This window comes from Phyllobates terribilis, unplaced genomic scaffold, assembly GCF_046119375.1.
Source record: "Phyllobates terribilis strain yellow unplaced genomic scaffold, ASM4611937v1 Scaffold_2__4_contigs__length_985480577, whole genome shotgun sequence".
Taxonomy (NCBI): domain Eukaryota; kingdom Metazoa; phylum Chordata; class Amphibia; order Anura; family Dendrobatidae; genus Phyllobates; species Phyllobates terribilis.
In genome coordinates, this window is record NW_027362762.1 from 686,259,632 (window position 1) to 686,276,564 (window position 16,933).

At 40.2% G+C, this 16,933-nt stretch overlaps 1 protein-coding gene and 1 long non-coding RNA gene across 2 annotated transcripts in view; one reads left to right on the forward strand and one right to left on the reverse strand.

The window, feature by feature from the left end:
* SLC26A9 (solute carrier family 26 member 9) overlaps positions 1 to 16,933 on the forward strand; it is a 185,488-nt gene that overhangs the window by 53,240 nt on the left and 115,315 nt on the right. The window lies entirely within an intron of this gene.
* Positions 3,105 to 16,933, reverse strand: part of LOC141224507 (uncharacterized) — a 48,511-nt gene continuing 34,682 nt past the window's right edge. Inside the window, exons 2-3 of the long non-coding RNA XR_012291914.1 lie at positions 5,609 to 5,693; positions 3,105 to 4,933 (exon numbers count right to left, since the gene is read on the reverse strand). This is a non-coding gene — a long non-coding RNA (uncharacterized lncRNA). The remainder of the gene's footprint in view (positions 4,934 to 5,608; positions 5,694 to 16,933) is intronic.

Here is a 16,933-nt window from a genome sequence, read left to right on the forward strand (position 1 = left end):
AAATGGGTTTTTGCATTCCCTTACCACAAAAAAATACAGTAAATTATTAAATGATATGCACCTCAAAATGTATTCTATAACCTCCCGTATTTCAACCAATGTACACTATATTACATAGTTTGGATTGAATTAGTATCATTTGGGCCCTTTAATTAAGTCACAAAGAAGGAAAACTTGCACCACCTATATGGCAGAAAAAGACAGACCACCTGTATGTTCGGCTCTATCTCAGCAAATTACGGTATTGGTGGTGCAAAGCTTTATATTAAGAATTAATGGCAATTCATAGAAGAAAAATGAAAAGCTGCACTCGCCGTACCGATAAAACATTTATCCTTTATTTCATTACATCCATAAAACCAAGGGCTAACAGGGAGTGTGGGGAGATAAAAAAGGGGCTACAGCTGTTTCGCGCTAAGACATGCGGGTCCAGAACTGTACCAATGAACAGAACCCGCAGAAGTGCATGTCTTAGCGTGAAACAGCTGTCGCCCCTTTCATCTCCCCACACTCCCTGTTAGCCCTTGGTTTCATGGATGTCATGAAATAAAGGACAAATGTTTTATCAGTACGGTGAGTGCAGCTTTTCATTTTTCTTCTATGAATTCCCTTTAATTAAGTAATTAACCCCAACTATTTAAAAAAATATAAATTTAAATAATTCATTAATTTTTTTCTAGGCTTTCTAAAATGTGCTTGGTCATACAAAAGCTCAGGCAAAACTACAAAAAAACATCAAAATTCCTTACTGGATGCCATCATTCAGATGTGCTCCTAACTACTAGACCTCAGTGACAATTCTTGCATATTAACCTGATGTCACCTGTTAACATTGTCCAATTGCTACCGTGAAACATGTAAGCGCCGAGTGACATTTTTATGCTATGTGAGTGCTGCAGCCAATCAGAAGTCGTTAATGAGTTTCAGTTCTCACGCTTCCCTCAAATGTCTGAGTTTCTTCCATGACCTTGAGCGGACATCACTGGAATGGCGCCGGTTATTTTTATATTCCACTGCGGAATACAGTATTAAACAACTGTTTTTTCCGAGAAGTAGACAACTCCTTTAACTCTATAGCAGAAAGTTGCAGCCTGTGAACTGCTGGAAAGAAAAATTAGACCCCGACTCGATATACAATGTAGTATTACATGCTATAATTGTAGGTTTGTACTCGGTTAGCACTTTAAGAGCCCATATTTTGAGACATACATTGCTGAATACACTTATTTCTTGCTAAAGTCTATAAAAAAATAAATTATTTTCAGCACTGAATAGAGACTACATTTATGCTCTTTCTACGAGCAACAAAAATAAAATGTGAAACAGCATTATAGAAAATAGACACATTTATGTTCCGGGATTTACATAATTTGTTACTGGAAATCCCCTTTCAAGATATTGATAATGTTGATTTTTGCAATTTTTCTTGTGTAGATCTTAGCGTGTTTTTGAAGTGAGTGGTAGTTTAAAGCCTCTCCATACACTTTACATAGCTGTCGGCCAAAAAATGGTTTGGCCGAGTGCCTTACTGGCAGCTATATTGCCCAACAGTCCCATACACAGGAGAGCTTGTTCTGCCAAACTCTGTTTTCTCTATGAGAGAGCCACTGTCAGACATATTTGTGGCTTATCTGTTGAAAAACAAAAGGATCGGCAGTCCGAAATTGGACAAGCTAGATACGTAATTCCCCTGACATCATCTGGCGTAGGGTAAGTTGGGGGGGCTCATACACAATATACTACCAGCCAAACCCACTGATAACGATAGGTTAGGCCAATGCTAGTCTAATCCTTTTGGGGGGCCTTTACTTTTTAGTATTTTAAGATTTCAAGCAGTATTTTTATTGGACAAGTAACCAATGAATGCCTAGAGTGATATTACTGTACTTTATGTGTAAATGAAGAAGTAACGTCATAGAGTGAAGAGAGCTGGTTACAAGAGGACACTTGTGTTATATTGCCAAACATTTCAGTAATCTAGTAATAGGAGCCGCTCCCTGGAGAATATAAAGTAAGGACATACCCCAAAAAAAAGGCAAGGAAAGGGCTTGTTCTGTACCAAAGAAACTTAATCTTTATTTTGCAAAATAGAGTACCCACAAATGTTAAAAAATGTGCCAGGTGGGCAGACAGACAAAGTAATTCACATTACAAGTGATCCAAGTGATATAAAGCCAAGACAAACTACGGTATAACACTATTATTTTCAAATCTAAAAAAGATGCATAGATCCACAGTTTTTCAAGATACATTATTATTAAATCTTAAATCCCAACTGGCACTGTGAAAATATTTTAAAGGGGTTTCTGGTAGTGATGAGCGAGTATGTTCGGTTAACCCTTTCGGTGAGTATGCTCGGGCGAATACCGAGTATCTTCAGCGTACTCGGTGATATGTTTGAATCACTCCCGCGTGCATGATTTGTGACTGTTTGACAGCTTTAATACATGTGAAGAATGCTTGTTTCTTAAGCATTCCTCACATGTATTAAAGCTGTCAAACAGTCACAAATCATGCACACGGGAGTGATTCAAACATATCACCGAGTACGCTGAAGATACTCGGTATTCGCCCGAGCATACTAGCCGAAAGGGTTAACCGAACATACTCGCTCATCACTAGTTTCTCGTATAGAAAACATATTCCCAAATATCCTATCATGGAATTCTGTGATAACATAGAGAGCAGACCCTCCAACTAGAGATCTCTTGTACCAGTCAAAAAGGAGATATGAAGGATCAAACACATTTGTGTATTGCATGGGCAGCTCATGGATTTAAATTTGCATAGTGTAATGCTTCATCTCCCTGTGGGTGTGCTGTAGGGATATTGAACACTTGTTGCCAGATTCCCAAACAAATTATAGTTAGTGTTGAGCGAGTAGGTTTTATTAACCCTCTTGGCGAGCACGTTCAGGTGCTCGCCGAGTATTTTGGCATGCTCGGCATTTCTTTTACTGTCACCGCTCCTGCAAGTGTCACAGCTGTCAGACTCCTGTGACACATGCAGAGATTGTCTGTCGAATAGTAAAAGAAATGCCGAGCATGCCAAAATACTCGGCGAGCACCCGAACGTGCTCAGAAGGGTTAATGAAACTTACTCGCTCAACATTAATTATAGTTATAGAAGGTCACTTGAGGTCATGGGAGATTTTGTAATAAACCTCTAGTTGAGTGACCCTTCCAATAAAAGGGGATTGTTTAAAATAAAAAAAAACATAAAGGATGAAACATTTTGAGATCTTAAGGACACATGATGTTTTTATCTCTTCATAACTTACTGCTGAGAGCAATAACTTTTTCATTTTTTGCTCGTTTTTTGTACGACCAATTTTATGGAAGGGAAGATGAAGAAAAAAATACAGTAATTCGGCCAATGTTCTCAAATCTGTTGTGTCGGTCAATTTAGACTTGGATCTTTTTCTTATAATTTTAACTTACAATATTATACATCATGTTGGTACTGTACAATGCAGTGAACTTTCCATCCAGAAAATCAAGAAGGAAAAACAGCTGCATTTTCACTAATTGGGAATGCACAATAAGAATATATTTAAAGACGATCTGTAACCAGGACAGAAGTGACCAGTTTTTTATTTTATTCCTACTGCTCCCTGAATATTCAATTTTTTTAGTTTTAAATTCGCCATACCATTCTAGAGATATGGGCATTTTCGTTTAGTTCACCCAATATGATATTTATGGTCTTTACCATGAGGGTGTTGCTCACAGGATAATTGTGCAGAGACACCTAAAGACACACCCCAGAAAATCCTGAGAGCAACACCCCCTTGGTAAAAGAAAACTGAAAATTAGCATATTGGGTGAACTATATAAAACAAAAAGCCCATATGTCTGGAACCATATGGAGGATTTAAAAATGCTTAGGAAAGCAGCAGGAATAAGGGCAAAAACTGTCAACATCTAACCCATTGACTTGTCCTTTTTAAAGGGTAATTCTCAAGTTGTGTCTTAAGCACCACACAATTATGCAGTCTCCTTACTTCATTGTTACTGAGGAGGATGCACTCTTTCTTGATTAACATTCAGTAGCTTCATCCTATTGCTGAGCTTATGCTACTGTGACACATTAACAGTATGTCAGTGCTTGTACTAAAATCTACAATGCTATCACTATATTTGCATATAGAGTTAAAGATAAGAGAAAGCAAAGGGCTCAAATGAAACTGACAAAGGGCGAAGAGGGGTTGGGGTCATTGGATTGTGATTTTGCAGGACTGATAACAGGTTACGATTTGACAGGAAGGAGGAGGGATGCGAGCTGCTAACTGCTGTATAAAAATGCATGGGCTAAAGTAAGTTGACTGGTATCTTAGGAGTTTACTCATCAGCCTCTAATGTATCTACTGTGTATGCTTGGCCAGGCTTGGTGGTCAATATCTTTGGCAACAGGCTGTACAGTATGCAAGATAAAAGACCTCACAGCAGGAGAATTACAGTAGATAAAAAAGCAAGCCAATTGCAAACTTGCTTGACTTCATGCTATCTAACTAATCTAACTATCAACTTCATAACATGAAAATACCCCTTTAAATGACCTTAACAGCATTTTCCTATGATGTAAATTTATTGCAGAAAATTTCAAAATTGCAGATTAATTCTATAAATCTAAATGGAAGTGGGGCAATTACAGAAATGTCTGCCATAAATCTGCCATATGTCAATATTAATTTAAAATGTGTAAATGCAAAAGCTGACAATTCGCTGCTGATGTTCTGTAGTTGACTCACAGAGGATTGACACAATTTTGGAGACTTTTATTATGCAATGATTAAGCTTTAGTTACACAAAACTAGAAAACGTCTATAACCTATACATGGACTGCACCAGACAAGTCGGGCAGTGGCACGAAGTAGCTCCCATTCAGTTCAGCTTGTGTTCTGCTGTGTCTGTGGCATCGGAAATTTGGTCAGCTGTAATATAAACATAAAACATGTTTGAAAGTCATCCTGTATAATCACACCTTATTGTCCAAGCTTACAGTATATTAATGAACTGTACAGTGGTATTATGTGCAAATAGACAGAGTACCATCATATATCCATCATTCCTGACACAATGCCCCATTCTGGCCACAGTATCCCATTTCTGCCCAAATTTCCCATAGTGTAGACCAGTGTTTCCCAAATCCAGTCCCAAATCCAGTTTTCAGGTTTTCCTTAGCATTGTACAGGTGAGAGAATCTGCAGCCAGTTCTGATTCCTTGATAATAATTTCAACACGTGCAGAAAACTAAGGAAATCCTACAAACATAATCTGTTGGGGGCTGTGAGGACTGCATTTGGAAACCACTGGTGTAGACCAAGTAGATGTGGTATTATCAAGTACACTTATGTGTTGATGCCTCAAAACAGTCCTTGGAGTTCCACAGCAGACCCAGTACTAGCTGAATGGCAATAGGATTTATCACTGACAGCTGTTTCTCAACTGATCAGAGATAATAACTTACATACCTATCAGGTCAGAGAGGAGCTGGGAAGAATAGCTTGACTTTCCGAAAAGTTATTATGCCTTTTTGAAAAAAATTCCAGAGATGAAAAAAACATTTGGTCCAAAATGCCGAAATAATAAATTGTAAACATATTTACCTCTAGAATTACTCACTATTCCTTCAGTGTTGCTGTTCTGATTCCCGTGTCTGTTACATGTCAGCGAGTGACGCGAACAGTACCACTGGGGAAAAGGGGAGGGTTGTTAAAGGTTAATATTATTTTAGCATTTTCAGCAAAATTACATTTTTTTGTTAGCAATAGGAACATTTTTAAAACGAATTAATCATTTTTCATTTCTGAAGTTCCAAAGAATGCACTATGATATCTTCACAATGCTTCTGTGCATTAAAATCGCAAGACCACAGACACAACCACTAAAGGTATACAAGTGAAATACTTTATTCTGGTACCTAGTTTCAATAGGGTAGTATTATTATAGTGAAATCTTTTTTTTTTTTAAAAAAAGGAACTGTACTTTCAACAAAGTTTACATGAATCAATAGTACATGCAAATGTAAAAATATAAGAAATTTTGTATTATATCTTATCTGAGGATTCTGCTTCTGTATCCAATGATACACTTCCTCGCCTCCCCAATGCCTTCTGAATTCACAATCCTTTCTGAAAAAGCAGCTGGACAGTCTTGATCAATACAAGATAGAACGCCAGCACTGTGAAGTGTCAAGTTAAACTGAGTAGTGTATTCTAAGGAGAAAGAAGGTGGAAAGAGGAATAAGGAGCAGAGTGAGAAAGAAGAGAGAGACACAGGAAGATTGTGCTGAACTTTCTAACCAATCTTTTACCTCAACACAAAGACAGACTTACATCCACGCATCTAAGTACTGTTGCATAATTTCCTTCATAGTGCTTCTTCTTTCTGTGGGATAACTAAAAAATGAAGGGCAGGAATTGATCTCTCTGTGTTGTGATGTGTATAAGAGAGATCACAGCAGCTAATCTTCACCCATCAGTTCATAGTCAGTTCACCAGTTTTTTTTTTCAGCATTTTAAACTGGTCAAATCATGGAATTGTGGCTACAGAGCTATTACTATTTTAAATTTCTCCTCTTAATTGTGGAGATATTAGCTTGCAATGTTTAAGTTATACCTGCGCATTACCAGAGATTTTTCACTAGGGGGATGTACTTCTTCCCCTGTATGACGCTGACCAATCATAAGGAGGCATAAATATACAAGGGAAAAAAGAACATGCTCCCAGAATAGCTTAAAACATTTTTTTTAGTGTGAAACATGCAGTGCTAGACAACCTGATCGCCTCACTGGTCTCACTGCAGAGCTGGGTGTAATTACAAAAGTGCCAGGAGTAGAGAAGAGATGATTGTGATTACTGACACTTCTTCAGCTTTCATTCTATGTAAGCCAATGTGTGGGTGTGAGCAGTAGAGCAGTGCTGAGTTTTGTCTCATTATAAAGAACACTGCAGCTGCAGCTCTCCTCTCACAGTGCTTTCAGTTATGCTGTATCCACTCCACCCACACTAACTGCTGTGAGATGAAAGCTGAAGAAGTATTAGTTCTCACACTCATCTATGCTCTACTCCTCCCATTTGTAATCTCTCTGCAATGAAAGCAGACTGTTAGTCCTTACATGTCTCACACAGGAGAAAGCTTCCAGTAAGCTATTGTGGGGGCATGTTCTTTTTTCCCTTGTATGTTGCTGCCTGCTTATGATTGATAAATATCATGCTGCGGAAGAAAAACATGCCTCAGAGGAAAATTTCTGGTAATGGTCAGTTGGGCTTACTATAAATTATATCCTAAACTTTACAAGCTAATATCTCCAAAATGGAGATGAGAAATTAGGAAATATAAACTATGTTTATTCAGCTATGCAGCCACTATTGCAGGATGTGGCCAGTTTCACATACTGAAACTGGTGGAAGGTCCTCTGTAAGAGATATAGCATGCAGAGGTGAAAACTAATGAAAGTGCAAGATACAAGTCATAATAGCCAAAGATGATGATATTCCTCATGTACACACAGGACAGCTTGTTCTGAAAAATTACATTTATGCTTTATGACAAGGCCATATTTTTTAAATCTGACCAGTGTCACTTTATGTGGTAGTAACTCTGGAATGCTTCAACATGTCCCATTGACTTTAAGTCTGTTTTTTTCGTGACACATTATACTTTATGATAATGGTAAATTTAGGTTGATATGTTTTGAGTTTATTTAAAAAAAAATATCAGAAATGTGACAAAAATTTTAAAAAATTAGTAATTTTAAAACTTTGAATGATTATCCCTTTAACCCCTTTAGCCCCCAGGGTGGTTTACACGTTAATGACCAGGCCAATTTTTGCAATTCTGACCACTGTCACTTTATGAGGTAATTACTCTGGAACGCTTCAACGGATCCCGCTGATTCTAAGATTGTTTTTTCGTGACATATTGTACTTCATGATAGTGGTAAAATTTCTTCGATATCACTTGTGTCTATTTGTGAAAAAAACAGAAATTTGGCGAAAATGTAGAAAATTTTGCAATTTTCAAAATTTTAATTTTTATGCCCTTAAATCAGAGAGATATGTCACACAAAGTAGTTAATAAATAACATTTCCCACATGTCTACTTTACATCTGCATAGTTTTGGAACCAAAATTTTTTTTTTTAGTAGGGAGCGATAAGGGTTAATTGTTGACAAGTGATTTCTCATTTTTACAACAAAATTTACAAAACCATTTTCTTAGAGACCACATCACATTTAACGTGACTTTGAGGGGCCTTTATGACAGAAAATACCCAAAAGTGACACCATTCGAAAAACTGCACCCCTCAAGGTGCTCAAAACCACATTCAAGAAGTTTATTAACCCTTCAGGTGCTTCACAGGAATTTTTGGAATGTGGAAGAAAAAAATGAACATTTAACTTTTTTCACAACAATGTTAATTTAGACCAAAATTTTTTTATTTTCGCAGGGGTAACAGGAAAAAATGGACCCCAAAATTTGTTGTGCAATTTCCTCTAAGGATACAGATACCCCATATATGAGGAAAAAATACTGTTTGGGCGCACGGCAGGGCTCGGAAGGGAAGGAGCACCATTTGACTTTTTGAATGTAAAATTTGCTTGAATAATTAGCGGACACCATGTTGCATTTGGGGAGCCCCTGATTTGCCTAAACAGTGGAAACCCCCCACAAGTGACCCCATTTTGGAAACTAGACCCCTTAGGGAACTTATATAGATGTGTGGTGAGCACTCTAAACCCCCAGGTGCTTCACAGAATTTTATAACATTGAGCCGTAAAAATAAAATTTTCAAATTTTTCCAACAAAATGTTTTTCAGCCCCCAATTTTGCATTTCCATAAGGTTAACAGGAGAAATTTCATCATGTAATTTGTTGTGCAATTTCTCCTGAGTAAGCCGATACCCCATATGTAGGGGAAAACCACTGTTTGGGCGCACGGCAGGGTTCGGAAAGTAAGGAGCGCCATTTGACTTTTTGAATGTAAAATTTGCTTGAATAATTAGTGGACGCCATGTTGCGTTTGGGGAGTCCCTGAAGTGCCTAAATAGTGGAAACCACCCCCCCTCCCCCAGGTGACTCCATTTTGGAAACTACACCCCTCCAGGATTTTATCAAGGGGTATAGTGAACATTTTGAACCCAGAGGTACGACACAGAATTTAATAACATTAGGTCATCATATTGAATAAGTTGTCATTAGTCTTGAGTGCAAGTGATCGCTATTTGAGTTTGCATCGGGTACTCAGGTATGCACCAAGTATCTCGGGTGCTCAAGTGACATGCTCGAGATCCTGCCCCGCATGTTTCACGGTTATTAGACACCCAAAATAAAACATGCAGGGATTGCTCATGCATGGCAGGCAATCCCCGCAAGTTTTTTTTGGCTGTATAACAGCTGCAAAACATTTGGGGCGGAGACTCGAGCATGTCACTCGAGCACCCGTCATACTTGGTGCATAACTGAGCACCCGATACAAACTCAAGTAGCGAGCACTTGCGCTCAACATTAGTCGCCATATCGTCATCATTTTTTTTCTTTACTTCTGAAAAAATCCCAACCCTAACCTTAGCCCGACTCTAACCCTAGCCCAACCATTGCCCAACTCTAACCCTAGCTTAATCCTAACCTAACCCTAACCTTAGCCTAACCCTAACCATAGCATAACACTAACCCTAGCACAACCCTAACCCTAGCACAACCCTAACCCTAGCCTAACCCTAGCACAACCCTAACCCTAGCCCAACCCTAACCCTAGCCCAACCCTAGCCCAACCCTAACCCTAGCCCAACCCTAGCCCAGCACTAACCCTAGCCCAACCCTAGCCCAAACCCTAGCACAACCCTAACCCTAGCACAACCCTAACACTAGCACAACCCTAACTCTAGCACAACCCTAACCCCAGCACAACCCTAACCGTAAAGTTTATTTTTTACGCCGTTCCTTGTGCGGTATATGTGATTAGACGACTTTATTCCTCGGGTTGGTGCAATTTCAGCGATGCCAGATTCATATCGGGTTTTTATGATTGACAGCTGTCACACACTAAAAGACGCATTTTTTTGCAAAGACTAGTTTTTGTGTCGCCATACTTTGAGAGCTATAATTTTTCCATATTTCGGCTGACAGAGTCATGTAAGGGCTTGATTTTGTGGGGCAAGTTGACGTTTTCATTGGTACCATTTTTGGGCACGTGACATATATTGATCGCTTTCAATTCTGATTTTTAGAAGGCAGAATAAACAAAAACCAACAATTTAGGAATTGTTTTTTTTTTTTTTTTTTTATGCCGTTCTGCGTGTGGTAAAATTGATAAGGTAGCTTTATTCTTCGGGTCGGTACTTTTACAGTGGTACCGCATTTTTATATTTTTTTTATGTTTTGGCACTTTTACACAATAAAAACTATTTTATAGAAAAAAGAATAGTTTTTACATCGCTTTATTCTGAGAACTATAACTTTTTTATTTTTCGGCTGTTGGAGCTGTATTGTGGCTTGTCTTTTGCGGGACAAGATGACATTTTCAGCGGTACCATTTTTATCTACATTCATCTTTTTGATCGCGTTTTATTCCATTTTTTATTTGGCGGTATGATGATAAAACATCGTTTTATGTTTCGTTTTTTTTTTTTTTTACCGTGTTCACTAAAGGGGTTAACTAGCAGGACAGTTTTATAGGTCAGGTCGTTCCAGAAGCGGCAATACCAAATATCCAAATATGTGTAAATTTATTTATTTTTATTTTTTTCCACAAGATTATTTATTTATGGCTACAATATATATATATATATATTTTCATTATTTTTTTATTATTATTTTTTTTATTTTTACAATTTTTTTTTTTTCTTTCACTTTCTGACATTTTTATTACTTTTGCACTTTGTCCCACTATGGCACGTTCACTTTTTGCAGCCTGATCGGCTGCATGGCATAGAGAGCAGCAGCTCCCTATGCCATGCCGTCTGTCAGCACTGCACAGGGAGAAGTTACTTTGGTCGTGCACTGCGCATGACCAAAGCAACATCCTGCCTCTTGCTGACTCGGATGTTGTCATGATGACATCGGGTCACCATGGCAACATCCGGGACCGGACTCAGACGCCGCTGGACGCCAGTAGAGAAGGTAAGTATAGCGCTCTTCTTGCCACCGGAATTTCGGATTTCGATCGCAACATTTCAGGGGTTAATGTGCCCGGAGCGGTGCGGGACCGCTCCCTGCACATAGCACAAGGTGTCAGCTGTAACAATCAGCTGACACCCAGCGGTGATCTCACCCGCACCGCTTGTGTGCGGGCGAAATCGCCAGGGCATACTAATACATATCAGGCCCATAAGGCTCAGGGCACAGATACGTATTAATACTCCCTGGGCCAGAAAGGGGTTAATATAGATAGTTATACCACACAATACCCTTATGTCTGCTTTACATCAGCACCATTTGTAAAGTGTTGTTTTATTTTGTTAACATTTTAGAAGGTTTAAAAATGTAGCAGTAATTTTTCATTTTTTAAAGGAAATTTACAAAACTTATTTTTTAGGGACCTATTCAGTTTTGAAATGACTTTGGGGGCCCTATATATTGGAAACCCCCAAAAGTGATACCATTTTAAAAACAGCGTCCCTCAACATATTTAAAATTGCTTTCAGGTAGTTCATTAACCCTTCAGGTGCTTTATAGGAATTAATGCAAAGTGACATGACAGGAATGAAAAAATGTATTTTTACCACCTAAATGTTTCTATCTTCTGAACAGGCCCCTATAGCTGGAAGACTATAAGGTCGCTATTTGGCCATGAGCTGCCATGGCAAACATCAGGACCATACAATCAAGATCTCAGGGTGCCAATAGGGTTAAAGAGAGAGCCCGCACACTCTGTTAACCATCTAGATGCTGTAGTCACTATTGACAGCAGCATTTAAGGGGTTAAACAGCCATTGTCAGTGCCAAAACTGATCCTGGCTGGTGCAGCAACTTGTCAGGTATAGTGTACAGCGGCAGCTGCTGGATTGTGACCTGTCAGAGGATGCTAGTCTCTTATATAACAGGTCAGTTTTAGGTCGTATTGGCGGTCATTAACCCCTTACTTACCGGGGACGTATTAGTACGCATATTTGCGATCCCCCCGTTCAGTGAGGGCTGCTGCGCTGAGCCCTCACTGAACGGAGCACATGTCAGCTGATTCTTACAGCTGACATGTGCCCGCAACAGCCGCGGGTGGAATCGCGATCCACCCGCGGCTGTTAACATGTTAAATGCTGCTGTCAATCTCCGACAGCAGCATTTAACGCGCGCTTCCAGGTAGCGCGTCATAAGCCCCGCCCACCGGCGACCCCGTCACGTGATCGCGGGTCGCCGATGGGCATGCATGACAACCCAGGGTCTGCAGCAGACGCCTGTGGTTGTCATGATCTTGTCGCTATGAGCGCCACCTAGTGGTCGGCGCTCATAGCACAGGACCATTTCTGCTGCATGCAGGGGACCTGCTCGTCCCCTGTATGTAGCAGAGGCGATCGGATAGTTGCTGCTTCTAGTCTCCTATGGAGAGTATAGAAGCATGCAAAAAGTAAAAAAAAAAGAGTTTTTAAAAATATAAAAAAAAATAAAAAAATATAAAAGTTTAAATCACCCCCCTTTCGCCCCATTCAAAATAAAATATATATAAAAAAAAAAACCACATACACATATTTGGTATCGCCGCGTTCAGAATCGCCCGATCTATCGATATAAAAAAAGAATTAATCCGATCGGTAAACGGCGTAACGAGAAAAAAATTCTAAACGCCAGAATTACGTTTTTTGGTCGCCGCAAAATTGCAATAAAATGCAATAACGGGTGATCAAAACATCGGATCTACCCCAAATGTTATCAATAAAAACGTCAGCCCGGCGCGCAAAAAATAAGCCATAAACCAGCCCCAGATCATGAAAAATGGAGACGCTACGGGTCTTAGAAAATGGCGCTATTTTTTTATTTTTTTTTTTACCAAATTTTGGAATTTTTTTTCACCACTTAAATATAAAAGAACCTATACATGTTTGGTGTCTATGAACTCGTAATGACCTGTAGAATAAGAAGGGCAGGTCAGTTTTAGCATTCAGTGAACGTGGTAAAAAAAATAAGTAAAAAACAACTGTGGTATTGCACTTTTTTTGCAATTTTACCGCACTTGGAATTTTTTTCCCGTTTTCCCACACAGGATATGGTAAAACTAGTAATGGCGTTGAAAAGTACAACTCGTCCCGCAAAAAATAAGCCCTCACATGGCCATATTGACCAAAAAATAAAAAAGCTATGGCTCTGGGAACAAGGGGAGCAAAAACGAAAATGCAAAAACGAAAAATGCTCCGGGGCTTAAGAGGTTAAGGGGTTAAAATAGCCTCTTATACAAAACTTTTAATCAGTGTGCTTAGATTATTTTTAATTATTGTATGTTAGGGCAGGTGCAGACCACTGTAGATTTTCTCTTCTGAGATAATCAGGTCGATTATGCAAATCACACTCTGATCAAACTTTGATCAAACTCTGATCAGAGCATAGGGTGATCTGATTCTCTTGGATGCCGAAAAGATGGAGACAAAAATTTCTCCATCTTTTCCGTTCTGTCATTCCATGGAAATCGTACTGCAATCAGATGTCATATGAGTGCATTTCAATGGTTTCCATGGACTCATTAACTTTCATAGCGGAGTACGATCCGAATGTCGGATCAAACTCGGACATGTGGCGATTTTGTTTTATTAAAATCTGACATGTGCACAGCCCAAAAGGCTGACATTCGTCTGGGTATCATCACATGTTTTTTTCAGATTGCACTTAGACTGAAAATACGCTTGTCTGCACCTGACCATAGCACGGCATACTGAATATATATACATATATATATATATATATATATATATATACTGTATATGCTGCCTTTCTTACAGGCAAACATTTTGCCTGGTACTTATCAGCATATTTATCACATGAGTTACTGGTACCACTACAACATTTTTTGCTTTATCCACAGAAAAATGAAGATCCGGCTGTGGCACCTGCTTGCAGCAGCAGTTGTTGATAGCTACCTGCACTTAAGGCCTATTAAGACCAACCGAGTTTGTTAATACAATAGTTTTATCCCCATATAGCATCATCTTGTCTGCAGCATCTTTTACTGTGAGCAAAATCCACTCTCTTGTATGCCTTTTGAACTCCAAACTAATAAGATTTGCTTTAAGAATGCTCTGCAAATCAATAAAGCACAGCCTTGTATGGTGTACTCAGGATTTCTGGTTTATTAATAGAGAGCCCAAGATTAACTAGTCACTTGGTTTTTATAACTTGAGAAAGGTGTCGGTCTGGCGCAGAAATGCGTTGGTGTTAATAAAAACCGTTTTTGAATCCCAAGACTCTTCATTCCTGCAGGGTAGCCTGCCTAAATGTGCCAGCATCCATTTTTGCCAAGATTAAGTAGTGTCGCAGACAAACAAATGTTCCCACTAAAATATGTAACCAATAGGAACATTAGGGGCGTGAATAGAAATATGAAACTTCCCCGCCCAGCAGTGTTATTTGATCATCATGACACAGGAGTTATAAGACAAGATGGATACCACATACACAAAATGGAGTTTTTTCTCTCACATTACACAGGGTGATATGCAACCGACAATGACAATATTTATGGCAGCATAAACAATTCGGTCACCTGCTGATTGAATGTCTTGTTAATTCATCAGGTGATTGGTGGTATGTTTACATTGGTTGATAATCAGCCCATCTTTTTTATGCATTTATTAAATTTTATTCTGAAGCAATTTTTTATAGATAGAATACAGCAAGAAATTCTGTCATCAGTCCCTGGATAAAGTACAATAGCCTAGCAGTGGCATACCACTAATAGCAGCATACCACCCAGTCACCAGTGCCGAGTGGCAACCTCCATTCAGTGTCAGAATTCCAATGCTATCTGCATTCTCAGGATGAAGACTTGGTTGGAATACAATGGTGGAACGGAGAATATTGGCTCCCTGTTCCACCATTCAGCTTGTGCGTATGAGTTTCAGCATAGAAAACACAATGACATTAGTAGATCACACCTGCCATGTGGAGTCTCAATCCACACGCTATAAAGACCTTAAGCAGTGCGTTGGAGACAGTTGGCTAGATGAGTATTTTTTTTATTTTATCACTCAGTATTTGTGGGAGTCATCATACTGTGTGATGGGTCATCATACTGTTTGGGGAGATCATACTGTGTGGGGAGCATCATACTGTGTGAGCAAAATGGTCATCATACTGTGTGGGGGTATCTCATACTGTGCAAACGGCACTGAGGTAACATTATATTATTTTGTGGGCACTGTTGGGGCATCATACTATGCGTTAGCGGGTACTTTGTGCGAATTCACTGTGGAAGAATCATACAATGTGTTGGATGTATTTTTGTGGTCATTATACTTTACTATGGCAATGAAAGAGGCATCATAGTGTGTATGAACACATAGTGTATATGAACACTAAGGACCTGCAATAGGGGGAACAATTACTGAGTAAGTTCCGCAATACATGTTCCTCTCCTTGTCTTTAAAAGTTGTGAGGTATTCCTTTTTGTGACTGGACCATTACCCTGCCTACTCTTCTGAATATTTTTTGGGAGAGGAGGTAGAGTTGGGCCCATTTAGGGTTATTTGCGTTGGTGCCCTATGATTTTTATATATGCACTTGTAGTGTTTATACTTTGTTACTACTTAATTCATCTAGTCTATTAACATCTAACTACTGTGGTAATACTAATATGATGAGATTTGGGGACAGACATATCATTGGTGAAACCTGTGCAGCTGCACAGGGATCCAAGAGGGAATTGAGCATTATATTGAGCTATTCAACTGCAAAGGGCCCATATAGTGTTCTGGCAAAGGGGCCCTCTTTTATCTGTGTCTGTGACTCGCCCCCTGGGCCGTGGGGTACTCGGAACCGGGCAATAGAGAGACGATGGGGGTAGTAGTGGCGACCCGGTCCCGTGGCTCAGGGTGGTCAGACCAGTGGCAGTCTTTTAGATGTTTTAAGAGATGTCCGACTACGCCACCCGTGGATTGCGGTTATTAGGAACCGCCACTGCAGGGCAGACCGCTGGGGCCGATGATGTATGCAGCTGGGATGGTGTGACTCCCCACGGGAAGAGTGCGGCCCCAAGGCAGTGTAGTGGATGGTGGGAGTGATGGTGGTGAGAGTCCCAGTACCGGTAGTGCCGGAGGAACGAAAAAGCACACAGACAACGTACTGCAGTCCAGGGTCTTTACTCACGGTTAATATCCAAGTCACTTCTGCAGGGAATGACTGCCCGAGCCGTGCGGCGTCCACCAGGTGAGGGGCTCGGTCAACTCCCAGGCAGCTCAGGAGTATGGCTCAGGACCCCCTTTTGTCCTTCCTCTGGCCTGCCTCACCAGTGACCCACTTTTGTCCAGCTACCGCGGACTTGTGCGGTTAAACGTGGGCCCCGTCCTCCGCTGTCCTATATGGTGCCTTCCTAGCAGGTTTGATGAGGTGTCGCACCAATAAATGATCACGACGTCCGGTCTTTGGCTGAGGGTAGTTTCTCCTCCACCAACTTGGGATCCGGCACCCTTAATCTGCCTGACCCTTCACCCTGGATTCTCGTGGGTTCTTAGGGTCCCTTCCACCTTCTTGTTCCTGAGCCCTTCTGTTTCTCTCTCTTCTCCTTCGTCTTTCCTGTTCCTTCTTCACCTCCCTTCTCGTGGAGCTGGGCTGAGGTGACACCACAGCTCCCCTTCACCTCCTCCTCGGCCTCTCACTAGGCCCTCCTGGAGTAGACCTGCTACAGAGCCTCTACTCCCTGTCCTCTCCTCTCTGGACAGAACTTCACCCAGAGCTAAGATGGTGCCCACCTTTTATACCTCCCTCTGACCAGGAGCCCAGGTGACCAG